We start from the raw sequence: 16,497 nt of genomic DNA on the forward strand, positions 1-16,497 counted from the left end.
TCCCTAGACAGAGCCCTGAGGATATGATATTCTTAGAATAAAGCTTTCATTTCACAGTGCATCAGTGGGAAAATTAACAAGCTCTCCTCATGCTGTTCCATAATTCATTTTCTTTGTTTTAGATATTGAGCCGAGCTGGTACAGTAACTTAAATAGATAGGGGAGATTTTAAGCACAGATTTGAATTCTGGCTGGTTTGGGTTGTTTAGCTTTGTTTTGCCTTTTTCCTTCCTTATCCTGCAGGTTCCTACTATCTAAATAAGAAGTTGCCTCAATTTATTTCAGTACTTGCCTTTTAAATGGAAAGTGCCAAATACTGTTGTAACAGTTTAAAATCTATCACAGCAGGCTCACTTCAGTTAGTTCCAGGGATGCACACTGCTTCTCCCACTGTACCAGCAGCAGCACTTGATCTGCAGGAGGAAAGAGCCTGCTTGTCCTTGTCCCCAGCCATGGCAATGGGAGGCCAAGACACCAGTGAGCTGGAGAAGACACTCATTGGGGTGGGAAGGCCACCACCCGCCCTCCATCTGAACCTCAGTGAACAACAGCAATTGCCTAAATTGACAGCAAGTTTTATTGCTCTTTTATGGAAATATGAAGTTACACTTTTGAATGAGATTACACAAATGCTTCTGAAGCAGAAGTAATGTTCCTCAGTTTATTTTCTCCCAATAAATTCTTTCTGCTCTTGGAAGTCCTGGGACTCCAGAAACAGAGATGGGAGGCCAGAGCAAAGCTAGCTTTTGTCACTGACAAAATTCATGATTGAACAACAACAACAAAACATCAAAACTTTGACAGGAAATAGTCATCTGTTTCCTCCAGTTCTGCTTGTTCAGGTGCTGGGCAAAAAACCCCTTGTTCATTTGTGAAAAGATAGCCTATGTCCTTCTCTTTTGACAAAACATTAAATTCTGGAGAAGAAATATTTCATGGCTGGTGCAAAGCAGCCTACCAGGGACTTGAACAGCTTTGGCTTTCTTCCACCTGACCCTTTCCTTTTGCTACAGGTATAGAGCATCAGACAAAGCAGAATCCCCAAAAGAGCTGTTCTGTCAATCTCAGCCATGGTTGCACCAGAAGGAAGATGCAGTTTGAGATGTTACCTGTCATAAATAATGAGAGTCCAGAACAGAAGAACCACTTTATCTCTTACAGTGATCTGGCAGTGAATGGGAAGTCCATTGGTATAGATGCCTTTGATACCCTTATGAAAAATACTGCTAGCAGCATGGAAGGCTGGGGCTGAATACATTGCAAATCTCCTTGATGTGAGGAAAAAATTGAGTTGCAATCAAAACAGTTGACAAAATTAAGTATATTTTTTGGGCAACTGCAGCCCAAAGGAAAGGCATCCATGCTCTCAACAGATAATCTCAAAGGCTTTCTTGCCAAATCCCCCTTTTTCATCTGTTAGCAGCCACTAGTACCTCCCAGTGTCATGATGCTGGGTTTAGAGAGGGGAATATGAAACTGGATGGAAGCAGTGTCACGGTGATGTGGGAAAATGCATTCAGTTGGCAGTTTTCAATAAGAAGTGATGCTATCTGGAACAGAGATATCTTTTTCTTTGTGCCCATCTAGACAGTGACAGGCATGCTGCGGTGTTCTTGCAACGCAAAGAATAGCGGGGGTAGGGTGTGCTGAAAGATGTGTTCTTTGCTGGAATAAGCTTCTTCCTTATCACAGCCAGTAATAGCACTGTATTATTTTGGTTTTTGAAAGAGATGAGCCTGTTTTTGCAAAAAGGCAGTTGCCCTCAGCTCCCATTGACTTCAAGCACAGCTTGCATTGCTCAGTGCCCTGCAGAAGTAAGGCGCTGTGGGAGTACTGCTAAGAGAGGCTGAGGTGTTCTGACAGCGTTAATCCTTATCGATGTAGGGGTGCTACACTGCTTATACAGGGAATCACTACTGTAGTGCCCCCGTCCATGGCGGAATCCAGTTCTTCCCCATAGCAGACATTCTTTACACTGGTATGGAGTACAGCTGGAGAGGATATCTTCTATAGGATGGTACCTATGCTTATATAACTCTGCATACTTTGAATACTTGCAGGAATGTCTTTGAACTCTATAAAATTACTGAAAACAATGGGTTCCAAAAGTAAAAGAAACAGCAAGAAAAAAATACCGTACTGCAATTTTCTAGTTCAATGAATCTGCTTTGTGCCACAGTCATAACTAGCCGTGAACCAGCCCCAGCACTTCCTTTGATGTATAAAATGCATTTTTAATTTCACTAGCGTGCTGCTCACTCTTGTTTGAAAAGGTATTTGAAAGGGTAACTGGGAATGGCTAGGTTGCCTTCTCTGCACTTTTCATTGTTTTACTACCTCTTTCCCGTCACCTCTTATTTTTCTCTTGTGTAAAATACAGCCTGAACCTTCTGAATCTCTCCTCACAGAGACCTTTCCATGTCTCAGAACATTACCATCACCTCCTAGACCTCTTTCTGGCTGCTGTTTCTTTTGTTTTTTTACAGAGTAGGGGTAAGCATAGCCAGAGCTGGACAAGGTTATCGAAGCTAGGCATGTCCCTGCATTTATAAATGCCATTATAGTGTTTGTGATGACAAAACATTTATTCCAACATCCACTATATAGACTTGCTACAAAGCCCCTTCCTGCCTGTACTGGGAGAACTGCTTGTAACCTTGTGGAAGCAGGGACTATTGGGGCTGCCAGCTGTTTCCAAGGAGGAGAGATGACAGCACCACAAGATATCCCTGAGCTGCTTGCTGGGATCTCCCATATTACTGAGTGGATCTTGCTTGGTGCTGGCTTCTCACTCAGGGCTTTGTGTTCCCTCCACCAGATGGATGTTGGCAGATGGCAAAACTATTTTGCCGTTCAATTATTTAAAATGAGGCATGCAAATCAACGTTTGGCATTCAATGACAGAGTGTCATCTTTGTGGTCCACGTTCCATTTTTGATGCACTGTCTCTTATTTCCTTCTTGATAAGGCTGTGTATATTATTGTGGTGTGCTGTATTTACATGTGCACACTGTTCTTTCTGTGGCTTTCCATGAAGGCCATTGCACACTCACTACTGTGCGCTGGGACTGCACTACGGACCGTGTCCTCCTATGAACCGAAGACAGCCTACAACTTACAAGCAATAGTCTACAACCATTCATCCCTTTGACTTCACTCACCAAGCAACAGAAATTCATGTTTTCAAGGAATGCAGAAATCAATTTTTGGTTGTAGAGCTTATTAAAAAAGAGCTGATGCTTGAAGCTGATGGAAGAGTTGGAAATAGAGCCAGCCTGTCACTGACTAAGGGCTGGAGGCTGCCCATCCATCAGCACTAGCTTCTAGCAGGAGAGGTTTGTCATCAAACCTGGAGACAACACACTTTCATTTGCCTGATGCACTGATCGAATTATTATTTTTACAAACCTTTAGGAAGAGATTCTCTCATTTTCATCTCATCACCAGCTGCTGCCTTGAGGACTTCACCAGTTAAGAAGTTGTTATAATGCATTTGTCTGCTTGGATGGAGATTTCGTGAGACTGTAGAATATAACACAACAGCAGGGCCCACTTGGGGTTGGAAGGGACCCCAAGGATTATCAAGTTCTAACCCTACTGCCACAGACAGGGCCACCAACCTCCAGGTTTGCTGTCCTGAGTCTCTTAGAGTGTTGAGGGGAGGGAAGAGAGTTTAGGGCAGGAGAAGCATTTTGGAATACCACATCCTACTAATTGCCAACTGTTCAGCAAGGAATGAGAAGTGAGAGGTTTATGTGCTACTGTGAGGGATTAGAGCAGAGAAAGGAACCATGCAAAACAGTTTATAATGATGAGCAAACCACAAGTTAAGCAGTAGAACTGCAAGTTAGCCTATAGATTAGTTTTAAAAGAAAGGCAGCAACAACAAACACATTAATACAGCTTAGTGAGATAATAGCTACCCCAAGCTGCACTGATTGGAAACAATTGGCAGAGCCTGGGATATAAGGAATCACTTCCTGCAGCAATTTCCTTTTATTAAAAAAGCATTTAAGGATTTATAAGCTTTTTGTTTCTCAAGGATCTTGTTTTTAACTCTGTGCTCTCCTGTTTAGCAGGACTGTTGCACGGCCAGGCCTGAAGCAATTCGATCAGAATACAGATGTTTGCCATTCCAGCATCACTGCAGGAGCTGTCACCCAGAAGGAAATGGAAAATGCAATAGGAGCAAATTCTGGACGGTAGAGCCAAGATCGTTATCCTAATGACTTCTTTATTTATTTATTTATGTGTTTCAAAACAAGAAAGTGTGTACAGCCATTTGGAAAATGACCTACCTACCTTTCCAACCTACACACAGCAAAAGCAATTCAAATGCTGAGGTGTGAGACCACGTCTACAATGCAGCTACACAGCACTCGTGCGTTTCCAACACAACTGGGGATTTAATGCCCTGAAGTTAATAGGTGCTGAGTGGTAGAAATCCAAGACATGGCTTAAATGAGAGTCATAACTGCCTTAAATGTAGGCCAGTTATCCCCTCCCTGTTGCTTGTAATTGCTAGTCGGCCTTTTTGTTGTTGTGGTTATGTAGTACACTGGTTCAACAGAGAGACTGGAGAAAAGACTTTGTTTCAGACATACCTGAAATTAATTTTCAGTTGTGTTTTGCTCTCTCGTGTGAGAAAAAGAAATAAAACCGATTTGGATTAAAATTTGCATCAAACATTTAGCTCAACTAAAGATAAAACGTTTTAATGGCAGCAGAAGCAGGCCACATTTATTTTGATTTAAGTAACCTTTGTAGCTCGAAACCAAAATAAATACATAAATAAATAAATAACTGGTTTGCCAATATGGAGGAAAAAACTGAAGTTCCTCTGGTTTTTCCTCTTTTACTCAGAGAGGGAGAAACTGAAACACTCTGACGTGCGACACAGTTGAACAAACAGATTCGGCCTTGAGTTTTTCTGTATTGGTTTGTTTTCCTAGAATAAAGAGAATCGGTTGCCCAGCTCTAACCTTGAGACCTGCAGCAGTTGTCTCCTTTACAGGTGTAACAAAGAAGGAAATGAGGAGCTTAATAACTCATTTATTTTAATGACAACTGCATGACCCTGTTTCCATCTCTGCAACTGTAGCTGGTCTGCTTTTCCAGTGTGTATGCCCAATTATAACTTGCAAGAAGGCATGTACCTCATAAAGAATTTAGTTCGTTTTCAATATTTTCCAAAGCTGTGTAAATGAACAATGCACTTTTTACAGGTCTTTCATCAAGGAGTTAATAACCAGATGAAGGTTCTCTTTTCATCAGTTCGTAAGTGATGCTCCATTTGATTGAAGAAGATCAAAAATGACGATCAGAAAATAACAAGGAAGTTTTAAAGGTGGCCTTTATACAACACTTCAACCGTCTCATTCCTGTTATTTCAGAGTTATCACTGGGTTTCTTTTCAGGTTTGGAAAAAAAATGTATGAAATTCTGAAGAATTGCCAGTACTTGCCTTTTTTTTAAATTTGAGAAACCTATTTGTTAATTGTGGTCAACATGCCTCTTCCAGACTGTGCCACAGTGTTATGTGAAAGCAACAGCAGCAAGGCTATTAGATTCTGACATGTATGACAGTATCCATGGCATTCATCTTGCATCCCAGCCTGTATCAGCATTCACGGCAGTTCCAAGTGACCCTGTTCTGCCCTGATTTGACATGACCTGCTCCCCATCCCTCAGTGGGCTCAGGTATCACAGGAGCTCTGCAGTCTGGGGAGAGGGAGAGAAGATAGCCCTTATTCAGGATCCTCTCTACCTATAACCACAGTGCCACTGTTCGCAGTGACCAGTGCATTTGTCATCCTCTTACATTTGGTTTTACAGGAAATTTCCATTTTCTTTAATTGTCTCTTGGAAGTCCTCTGTATAAATTTTCTATCCCAGCTCATTTAGTCTTTTCTATTTGACTTTATTGCTTCTGAGTAGGAGTAGGTAAATTCTCTGCAAAGAGGTGAGATGCTTCTTCCTTAAACCAGCTCAAACATGTAAGAGTCTTTCTTGTCCCTACTGTCCCTCCTCTCTCTCCTGCAATCCAGTCACCTCGTGTGCAGTTGTCTCTCTCTCTCCTCTCTCTCCATCTGACCTTTTCTGCTGACCCTTCCCTTACTGCAGCAGCAGCAACAACAAAAAACTCAACACACTTAATCTCATTGCCTTGTTGCCAAAAGAAGCCTTGTCTCTGCAGTTTCCGGCAGTAGTTAAATACTTGTTCCTTGGCAGCATTTTGCTTTGGGTTTGGTCATTAATGCACTAGTGCTAATAATGAGTGTTTGATACAAGCTGTCATCACTCGTGGTGATGCTAGACTAGGAGTTTTGTGACTAGCAAAGCTCCCCAAAAACCTTTTTCCTGACCTAATGAACCCTTCTGAGATCATCAGATGTAAGGCCAAATTCAACTCCCTGATACTGAAATGGGATTGGCTGTGAAGAAAAACTGTCCTAAGGGTAAGGTGGGGAGTGACTGCTTGCTAGGGAACTGCAGAACAGCTTGAAGGACTTGAGATTCTGCGTAGAACCTCTGGTTATTCACTAAGTGAAGTGCTGAGCAGGTTGCTCGGTGCTTTGTCTGGTTGGATTTTGTCCTTGGCTGTCTGCAAGGACACAGATGCCACCACCTTCCCAGTGTTGCTCTTTGTCCTTTCCTGGGACACCCTGACAAGGGTGGTTTCTTTTTCTGCAGAGCTGTGTCTGGTACTGGATCTGGAAATATGAACCTGTCTTCTCGATGTTCTTGACCTGGCCTGCAGCCTGCAGTTGGAATTCCCAAAGCCAGGCATGGCAGAGGATGTCACCATCTTCAGGTGAAGGTCTTTTGGAGGATTGGCCCTGCAGTGGAGAAAAGAACATGGTCAGCTTCAAGAAGCCTATGTTCTACCTCTGAAGCAGAACTATTAAGTGTGAGGCTAGCTTGAGATTTCAGCTACTAAGGAAGGAAACTGAAGAGGAAGGGAAGATGCAGTCAGCTCCTTGGCTGGAAACCAGCAGGGTTACATTAAGGCAATAAACTCAAACCCACACTTTTGTAAGGTCAGCAAGGAAATGGGGAGAAGCTGCAGCCACTCACGTCTCAGCTACTGAACAGAGACAGTTGTGGGGGTCTGAAATAGCATTGGCATAACAACAGAGCAATCAGAATAAGAACACCAGAGGGACACAGTGGTACCCTCTAGTAGTGACAATGTTACTCCCATCCCTTGCTGTTGTGTATTTCATCCAATTACCCCAACTATGTTTTCTTTAATATTATAAGGGCTGTAGCCCTGGCTCTCTGTTGCAAAGAGAGAAACTGAGGCACAATAAGGTAAAGATATCATCCTAAACTATTCCATCTTGCAATTTGAACTGTTCCCCTAAGAATGAGCTCACACACATTTATTTATGGTTTCAGTCTAGGAGTGATGTGGGTTTCTGGTACTTGATATTTCATAGCTTCTAATTACCCTGTATAGTGAAGCCTGCAGAGAATCAGAAAATGTTACATTTAATTTTGGATCAAATTTAATGAAGCACTGGTCTTTTGGAGAAGCACTGTATTTTCAGGCAATCTCGGAGAACTCAACAAAAGGCACATTTTATTGCAGGTGCTTTGCACAACCTTCATCGGGATTAAATTTGATGGAAAATGGGATATCTGAATATGGATTCATACCACTATACTTCTTAGGAAATTCTTGATCCCACAGTTCTGAAGCTCAGTTATCTTTAGATCTAATTTTTAAAATCAGTTATCTTTTCAGCAGGATGTATAAATAAATCAGCAGAAGAGCCAGTTAATGAGTCACTGTTGTAAATTAAATGGAATTTGTTATGAATACGATTCATTGAAACTTTCCTAACAAATCAATTTGTTTCAATCATGCTGTAATTCAATAATAATATTTAGCATTGACATGGTGCTTTCAATAGCTCATGAAGCATTCCGTGCATTAATTGACTGCATTTCACAGTACTGTGAGCTGCTGAGTTGGGCTGCTCCTCTTGCAGGTAAGAGTGCTGACATCCAAGGAGCTTAAGGCAACATTTCAGCCTCTCAGAAGCGTTAGCATTTCTCTCTTTTACCTTTTGTTGGTATCCACCCTCAGACACTGTCAGAGCTATGGAGCATCTGTGGCAGCAGGACAGTGCTGGAGAGGGTTTGGTCTCTCATGGTAGAACCAGTATTTAGAAGTCACAGCCTGCTTCAGAGTTAAGTATCCTCTGTCTGGAAGCTTTGCTCGCTCCTGTGAAGCCTTCCCAGCTGTGACCCTTCTTTCTGCTTTTCCCCAGTCACAGGCTCAGCTTCACTAATGCCACATCCTCGTGTCTGCACTTGAGACTTTCCCCTTCCTGCAACCATGGACAAGTCCTGCTCTGGCCCTGACTCAACCCTCCTTCCAGGATCTGTTGATCTGTTGCTTTGGCTCACATCCATCTAACTGCTGTGAACATCAACTCAAGCTGCTCAGAAAATGGATGCTACAGAAAACGGAGCACCACATACCATGTAGAAGCAGCCCAGAAGCAGGGTCACTGCTTAGCTTTCAGGTAGTTTGTGCTTAAAAAATCACACAATCACAGAATATCTTGAGTTGGAAGGGGCCCACAACAATCATCAAGTTCAACTTCTGGCTCCACACAGCACTACCCCAAATTCAAACTCTGCATCTGAGAACACTGTCCAACACCTGTTGAACTCCAGCCTCCTGATAGATCTCTCATGAGTATTTCAAAAACACAGAAATAGAATAAGTGCCTGATCACTTCCAAAGCTAGCAGGACATAGCCCAGTTCAGCAGTTTAAAAATCCCCCGAGGAAACATCAGGCTAAGTAAATTCTGCTTTAAATGACTTGACATAACTTTAGAGTGAGCTACCCTTCGGCGTGGAGGACATGAAGACACACTTTGCCTGACTTCTGTCTTTCATTTTCACTTGTGGGGTGGTCTCATGAGAGAAGGCAACTTGAGTGCTGATTGCTTACCTCTATTTAAAGCTGTGCATAGATTGAAAGAATCACTTAGATTAGAAGAGATCTTTAAAATCACCAAGTCCAACTATCATCTAACCCTGCCAGTTCCACCACTAAATCATGTCCCTAAGTGTCATGTCTACACATCTCTTAAATACATACCTCCAGGGATGGAGACTCCAGCACCTCCAAGGGCAGCCCGTTCCAATGCCTTGCCACCCTTTTTATGAAGGAGTTCTTCCAGATATATGACCTAAACTTCTCCTGGAACAATCTGAGGCTGCTTCCTACCATGTGGATTTCTATATCCTGTAGTACCATATGAAGAGAATCACATTAAGGTGGGTATATAGGCAACAGTAGGGGCTTGTCAGTCCCTACTAGCACTAGCACTATGCACTATTGTAAATCTAGGTCTGTGGTGCTCCATTTCTCCTATCCTGAATGTGCCTGATCCCATTTATTCTTGTAAATTAAGCAGGATGTGGTCCTTCACAAAACACGCTTTTATCTTTTGGAACTCAGGATGTTGAGGAGGCCAAAACCAAAATGATCTCAGCAAGCAATTAAAAAATTTGTGGAAGAAAGGGCCATAGGGGGCCATTAAACACAATGATGTTGATGTGGGCTGTAGCTGGAGGACAGCTCACACTAATAAGCAGGAGAAGCCCTCTTATAGATGCCCATTTGTTTATTACATTGTTTTTAGGTGTTAGTGACAGGATGCAGCGACAGACACACCTCAGGTCTGGCCCTGGAAAGCAATTCTTATTTTATATTCCCATAAGGATTTGGGTGGAATATCACCTATAACAGAGCTGTGATTCTAAGAAACATATCATCACAATGGCTGTGAAAGGTGGAGCAAAGAAAATGGTCAGTATCCAAATAAAAAACACAAATCATCACTCACCATGTTATTTGACAGCCAAAAAAAAAAAAAAAAGAAAAAATCAGTCGCATTTTTTATTGCCTGGTTTCATTTTTGTTTTAAGCATCTCCCTAGTCCTCTGCGAGTGCTACAATAGTTTGCAGTTGGCAAGGTTAGTGATTCTGCACATAGGGTGGGACAAACCTCTTCGTAGCACTGAGCCAAATACCCTACTCTCAGTGAGATGAGAAAGTGCTGAAGCAGAGAGCTTAGCTAATGTGCACCTTGTTGTGGCTGTCTCTCTGTGTCCTGGTGACCTTGTGCTCTACCTGGAACCAGGCTGTGCTTCCTGTAGTGACCCGTTGATGTGACTGCCCCTGCCTCAGACACAGCATCGCCTCCCCTCTGCCTGTGCTGCCTGCCAGCCTGCAATTCCCAAGACATCTCCTGTGAGCCCCAAGGCTGTTGTGTAGGCCTCCTTGTTCTGTATCTACCATTTTGAACTGCAGATACGCAGTGTGTCTAGCTGCTTTCTTCTTCTGCCTTCTTTCTTGCATCCTCTGCACTGAACTGATCATTGCTTAGAGAAGGAAAAAACTGTTTAATTCCCTGCTTACAACAGAACGCTGAACTGATGTCTGGTGCTCCCTGCTGTGGACCTCTTTGCTCTGGGCTTCTGGGCTTATTCTGGGCAAATAAGTCACCTTGATGCCAATATTTGTCCCTGTTTCCTGATGCAATGCATAAATCACACTGCTGTTCCTTATCTGCTCATAGCGCTTGCTTAATGGGTAGCTCTGCTGCTTCAGCAGGGAATTAGCTAGAACAACATTACTGTGATAAAGTAAGGGGAGTAAGCATCCATCACAGGGTCAATTAGTAATGCTAAAGAGGAAGCTCAGAAATAACTCAAACAGTAATACATTAGTTCTTACGCACAAGTTCAGAACTGCAGCTAGGTGACTACAAAATGAGGGGAAGAACAAATAATCGGGGGTGCGTTCTGTTTTAGATACGTGCCAAAACCTCCCTTTAGTAACGATATCTCTCATGGCCCTACTAGCTTTCATCTCTAAGCTTTTTAGATGTTATCAGCAGCCCCATTTAAAGAAACTGGGTTTGAAGCCAACCCTCTGTGCTTATCAATTGTGGGCAAAGTTTGGCATACCGACACCAACAGGAAACCTTTAATTTCAAACACTCACAGTCCAACACGTTTCCCACTCTCACTGCAGTGAAGCAACACTCTGTTTGCACCCTGTGCAGCAGTGAGAGGCTTCCCTAGCGCTGCTGGGGTTCCTCTGCAGGGCATGGAGGGGAGCCAGGGACAGCCCTGGTGTGCTGCAAACCACTGTGCATAAAGTGACCACAAAACAACAACAGCTCCTGTTTCATATGAGACCGGCTGGAGAGCTGTAAATCTGCCTAAATGGTGTTTTATAGGCACTGCTGAGAATTTCTCTTGTATGGAACCTTCATCATTTCATTACAGGGATTTCAAGTGGCAATATTATACTGAGTACACAGACAACAGCATGCAGTTGATGTCGTGATGCTGAAATGCAAAGAGTTGCCCAAGAACAGTAATGTCCCCTAGAAATGCAATACCCACCAACAGCTTTGCTGCAGGAACAGTGGAGAAGGTGAGGATATCAGTGGGAAGAGCATCTCATGAAGAGGGGGAGATTGGAAACATAGTTCAGGTTAGGATATACTTTCTGCGAGAGGGTGCTGAAATTTAACCCCTCCAAAATTTGGAACTTCTTAGCCTTGCTCCAGCACCAAAGCCATTGCAATTACCCCCTTGCTGACAGGCTGTCTTCTTTAATGCTGTTTATTAATGTTTTAAGTCAGAACCCTCTTCACTCTCAGACTCTTTAGGTATTTTAATTGTCTGAAATTTAATTGTTAATTCAGTAGATCACAAGAACAAAATCAGGAGTTTAATTTCCAAGCTACCTCACAATTATTATTCATTGCCCAAAAGCATCATTGACACAGCATCAAGAGTGACACGCCAATGCCTTGTAACCTCCCAAATTGTCAAATACACTGACATTTAAATGGCTGAACACCAGGAAATTGAGAGTTATGGTAAAATCAATGGGTGCTCTGGAAGTGAGCAAGATCCACCACTGCTGTAAAGTACTGGTGATTTCAATGATCATAACTGAATTACCCAGTGTATGCCAGCTGAGGAGCTGATGCCTGTTTTTCCATTGATGGGCATCTGTCTGTGACAAATAGAGTCCAAAGCACAGTAGTCTCTAAATGCCTGGAAACTTGAAAATCAAACAAATCCAGTTGTGGTTAGATTCTTGTGACAATTACACTGAGAGAGTGAAGTATACTGGAGTGCTTTGGGTTCAGGTCCTTGTCAGCAGTAGTAGAACCAAGCACAACAACTTGGAGTACTTCTATAAATAGCTTCAGTGGGAACCATGCAGCATCCGTGCTGAGGCATCAGCCTTGGAAATATTTATGAATTGTCAATACTGCTTCTAAAGATGCAAGACGCACAAAAAATTAAGTCAAGCATCATAAGTCACTTAGAAGAAAACAAATGGGAAACTAATCACAGAACATCTGGTCAGCAACTCTGCAAATACAGCAAGAGCCATATATCACTGCTGTTTGCAAGAGGAACATTAATAGACATTTATTGCTCAGGGGTTCAAACAAGCAGATTTGCCCAGCCATTCTGGGCACACAGGCAGCAGTTCTGCAGTGCTGTCTGCTCTGGTGAGTTACTGCAGCTGGGCTGAGAACAGCCAGGTCTATTCCAATGAGCTGCTCACTGTAGCAGGGCTGCCACAGGCATGGACTTCACAGGTTAGGCAGCTGCATGCTCCCAGTTCCAGCCCTGCTGATGCTCTGTGGCTAGATCCAAACAGGTCCTCTCAGGAATTCATTACCTCTCAATAAATTCCTGCTAATTCCTGGATGCTCAGAGATGTCTCAGCATTGTGTGATGTTTAAAATCGCTTTCTTATTACTTATCATTTTCTGCTGTGAGTGGCTTGATAATCATCTCCTAACAAAGCAGTGAGGAAACGTGGGAAGCCACACTCTTTCTCATTTTGAATGCATGCATTTGTTTTTTCTTGCACAGCTTCCTGGTATGGTTTCAAAGCTGCTCTCTGGGCAGCAGCTTTTAGCCATACCAGCATTTTCCTCTCCCTGTTTTCCCAGTATCTCTGCTGAAATGAACATTTTGGAGCTCAGGGGGCAGGGAAGAGGCTGCACAAGCCCAGGGAGATATTGGTGGAGTGTATGGGAACTGCTGAATCACAGCCTGAACCACTGATTGACCACCTGAGGCGAGCACTGAGTCAGCCCTGGAGCACAGGTGAAGGCAATTAATCTGTGTGACCAGAAGGGGTGGAGCCTGGCTGCACCTCTCCTAGACCCCATTTAAGAGCTGACTGCCACAGGGGAAGGGTCTCTTGCTGGAGATCCCTCCTCTGTGAAGTCTTTCCTGCAAATCTACCTCTTCAGATACAGGTACTCCTCTGTTTGCTTCTTTTCCTTTTTTTGCTACAATAATCTGTTCAGTTATAATACCAACTGTAACTGTGGAGGGATACTGTGCCCTACTGAAAGCCCAGCTGGTGTTGATATGCCTCAGTGCCCCATCCGTGCAGTTCTTGAACATCTCTAGAGATGGTGACTCCACCACCTCTGTGGACAGTCTGTTTCTGTGCCCAACCACCTTTCTCAGAAGAAGTATTTCTTAAGATTCAACCTGAACCTCCCCTGGCACAACTTGAGGCCATTTCCTCTCATCCTACCGCTGTTACTTGGGAGCAGAGGCCGACCCCCACTCACCACACCTCCTTTCATGCAGCTGTAGAGAGCAATCAGTTCTCCCCTGAGCCTCCTCTTCTCCAGACTGAACAATCCCAGCTCCCTCAGCTGCTCCCTGTAAGACTTGTGCTCCCTCACAGTTTCGTTGCCTATCTCTGGATGCACTCCAAGACCTCAATGTCCTTCTTGTAGTGAGGGGTCTGAAGTTGAATGCAGTACCGATGGGTGCTTGTGGCCCTCACCAGGGTTCCCATTGCTCACAGATACCTCTGGGAAGTGCAAGACAGCTCCTCGCTATCAAATGCTGAAGAGATTGTCCTTCCTCATTCTGCAGTCTCTCAATCCTTTTATTTCTCCATTTAAACCAATGTTTTCTACTATTTCCCTTTGCTGTGTTTAACCTTAGTTTTAAACATTAGCTATACTTCTAAAAACTCCTCCCTTTATGATCTTTCCAAGTTTGCAGCAGTCAAAATGTAATGAATTCAGGTCAGATGAGCACTTGGAGACCCACAGTTTGTGATGTGAATCAGGGGCCTTGAGAACAGCATCCATGCTACAGTCGCTACTGCAGTTGGCACTAATCAGCGAACATCTAATCAATGGGAACAGTAGAACATTCATGTGTGAGAGATATTATCTTGGCTTATAAATAATGAAAGCTTCTAAAGAGCTCCCAGATGTTGGAAACAAGATTCCTTCTGGGCATGTGAAGAATTTGCTTAGGGGAAAACATAGCCGCCATGCAAAAATAGAGAGCTGTTATAGTCTGATGAAGTTCTGTTTATGAGAAAGTACCAGTGAAAAAAGTAAAGGCATACCTCCATGGCTTGAATCAGCCGAGGCTGAGCTTCCATCTGCCAGACACCTGTAAAGCAGAAACTGGTTTTGTCTGGGGTATGCAAGTGGTATTGCCAGTTGATTATCTTTCATATAAATGAGGTCCTGCTTTTTCACAATTGTTAATTATCCAGTTTACAATCAGTTTTTCAATATGCTCTGGAATCTAGGCTTCCCTGAGAAAAAGGAGCTTTTTATTTCCTCTAATGACAGCTAATTCCATGAGATATGACAAAAAAGGAGAAAGAACAATTAACAATTAATCATTTCTCATGAGAAACTTGTTTAATTCATACTCTAAGGAAGTAAAATTTTTAACTCTAATAGTGAATGATGTAACTTTAGTGAGGGAAAACCAAAATTCACAGAAAATGTGCAAAGCTGTGGAGAATTGTCTCAGCCCTTTGGCAATCAGGATGTAATTCCTTCACAAAGCTTAGTCTTGCTTAAACTCCCCATTCTTGCTGAAGACACCAGTCCAGCTGATTCAATGCAGCCACTCGCTGAAGCGTGTTGCTCAGGGGAGCACAGACCAACAGCCTGTGAATAGACTGACAAGTGCTCCTTGCTAATACAAACCTTATGTTGATAGCTAAGTAATTTTAACAGAGCCAATTTCATCTGCAAGTGCTGAAAACAGGATCCATCTCAAGGTATTGGTGACCAAAAATAAACTGTTGTCTAACCTTTTATGTGCAACTTCAGAAAAATGGCAGCCATCACCACCCAGGCCCCAATGGGCCTCAGAGACCCTGCCAGGGCTGTTAGCATTATTTTGTCAATATCTGCTCAATATCATGTGCCAGCACAGAGACAAGCTTCAAGCGATGTGATTTAGCTTTAAAAGCCTCTGCATGATTACTTGTCAAAAAGCACCATGACCTTCATGATTACAGCAGCTGGGATTTGTTAGAGCATAATGTTTTTTCCCTACGAGCCAACAAATTACCAGGTAATCATTTTCACATTGTTAGATGACATTAAATGCATGAAATTGTTGACTTTTGTCAGTCTCTTTCTATGCTGGAGAGCAATGGAACAGGTAAATGGGAGTTTTCCATTTTTCTCCCAGAGCTGTACAGGGAGGGTTCATCTGCCAGATGAACGGGTTGAACTGCAGCTGAAAATAGGATGGTGGGGCAATGAAGGTGGGATGGGATGTGATTCAAACTGGTGAATTGGGTTGCTGTGGGACCCATCTAATCTAGTGCTCTGGGTTAGGGTCTTGTGTACTTGTTTAGTTTAATTGTTGTCCAGCATTCTGCTAAAATTCCTGGAAGAAAGCTTTGAGACAGTGGGTTGTAAAGAGGGAACTCCAGTATTTTATTAATTCCAGTTCAATACCTATATTGCTGTTCCCTGATAGTGCTACCATTTGTGTTGTCAGCTATTTGTGATTGCCATTCAGATGAATTTATGCAGTGCCTAATATGAGAGGGAGCACATCCCTGAAAAAACTGCCAAATGGGCATAGTCTTAGCTCCACATATTGGAGTTGTAGCAGGTCTTGGAAGGTGATGTTCTCACACTTCTGATAGCTGGGGTGTTACAAAGAACACTCTCAAAGAGAAGTGCAATCAGACCCCATAGTCATATGCACACATTTTGTGCCTTTGTGTTTTCTGCAGTGACTAGTGAGGGAGAGTTTATGATTTGGAATGTCTTTATTTGGGCTTGATTTGTTATTCCAAATCCATTTTGTCACCTCTTGATGTCAACTTCTCCTATATTTCACTGTAATTATGAAGCCATTAGTTACTACTAAATCCTTGCTTTCTCAAAGCAGTAGAAACCTAATGTAGCAAAGGTAATAGAGTTTTGTCAAACAGAAATAAATCTCCAGCATTCTCTTGAAATTCAATGCATCATGAGCAGATGTTCACTGCACGGGACTTTATTTCTATGGTAATTTGTGACAGAGCCTTCCTGCAGGGTTTTGGGCAATTTACTTAAACCTCTCTGTCCTTGTTTTCTCAGGCACAATACTTGTCTCATAGAAGAAGTATGTGCTCTAAACC

General features: G+C 42.9%; 1 long non-coding RNA gene across 4 annotated transcripts in view; it reads left to right on the plus strand.

The window, feature by feature from the left end:
- Nucleotides 1–16,497, plus strand: part of LOC128086095 (uncharacterized) — a 155,317-nt gene that overhangs the window by 96,437 nt on the left and 42,383 nt on the right. For 2 of the 4 annotated variants that reach the window (XR_008209229.1, XR_008209228.1), the window contains one exon: nt 4,077–7,777. The exons of 1 other annotated variant lie outside the window; for it this stretch is intronic. This is a non-coding gene — a long non-coding RNA (uncharacterized LOC128086095). Of the gene's footprint in view, nt 1–4,076; nt 7,778–16,497 lie in introns of those variants that run through there. One more of the 4 variants, XR_008209231.1, reaches the window with a different exon arrangement.

This window comes from Tympanuchus pallidicinctus, unplaced genomic scaffold, assembly GCF_026119805.1.
Source record: "Tympanuchus pallidicinctus isolate F22 unplaced genomic scaffold, pur_lepc_1.0 scaffold3, whole genome shotgun sequence".
In the NCBI taxonomy this organism is placed as follows: Eukaryota; Metazoa; Chordata; class Aves; order Galliformes; family Phasianidae; genus Tympanuchus; species Tympanuchus pallidicinctus.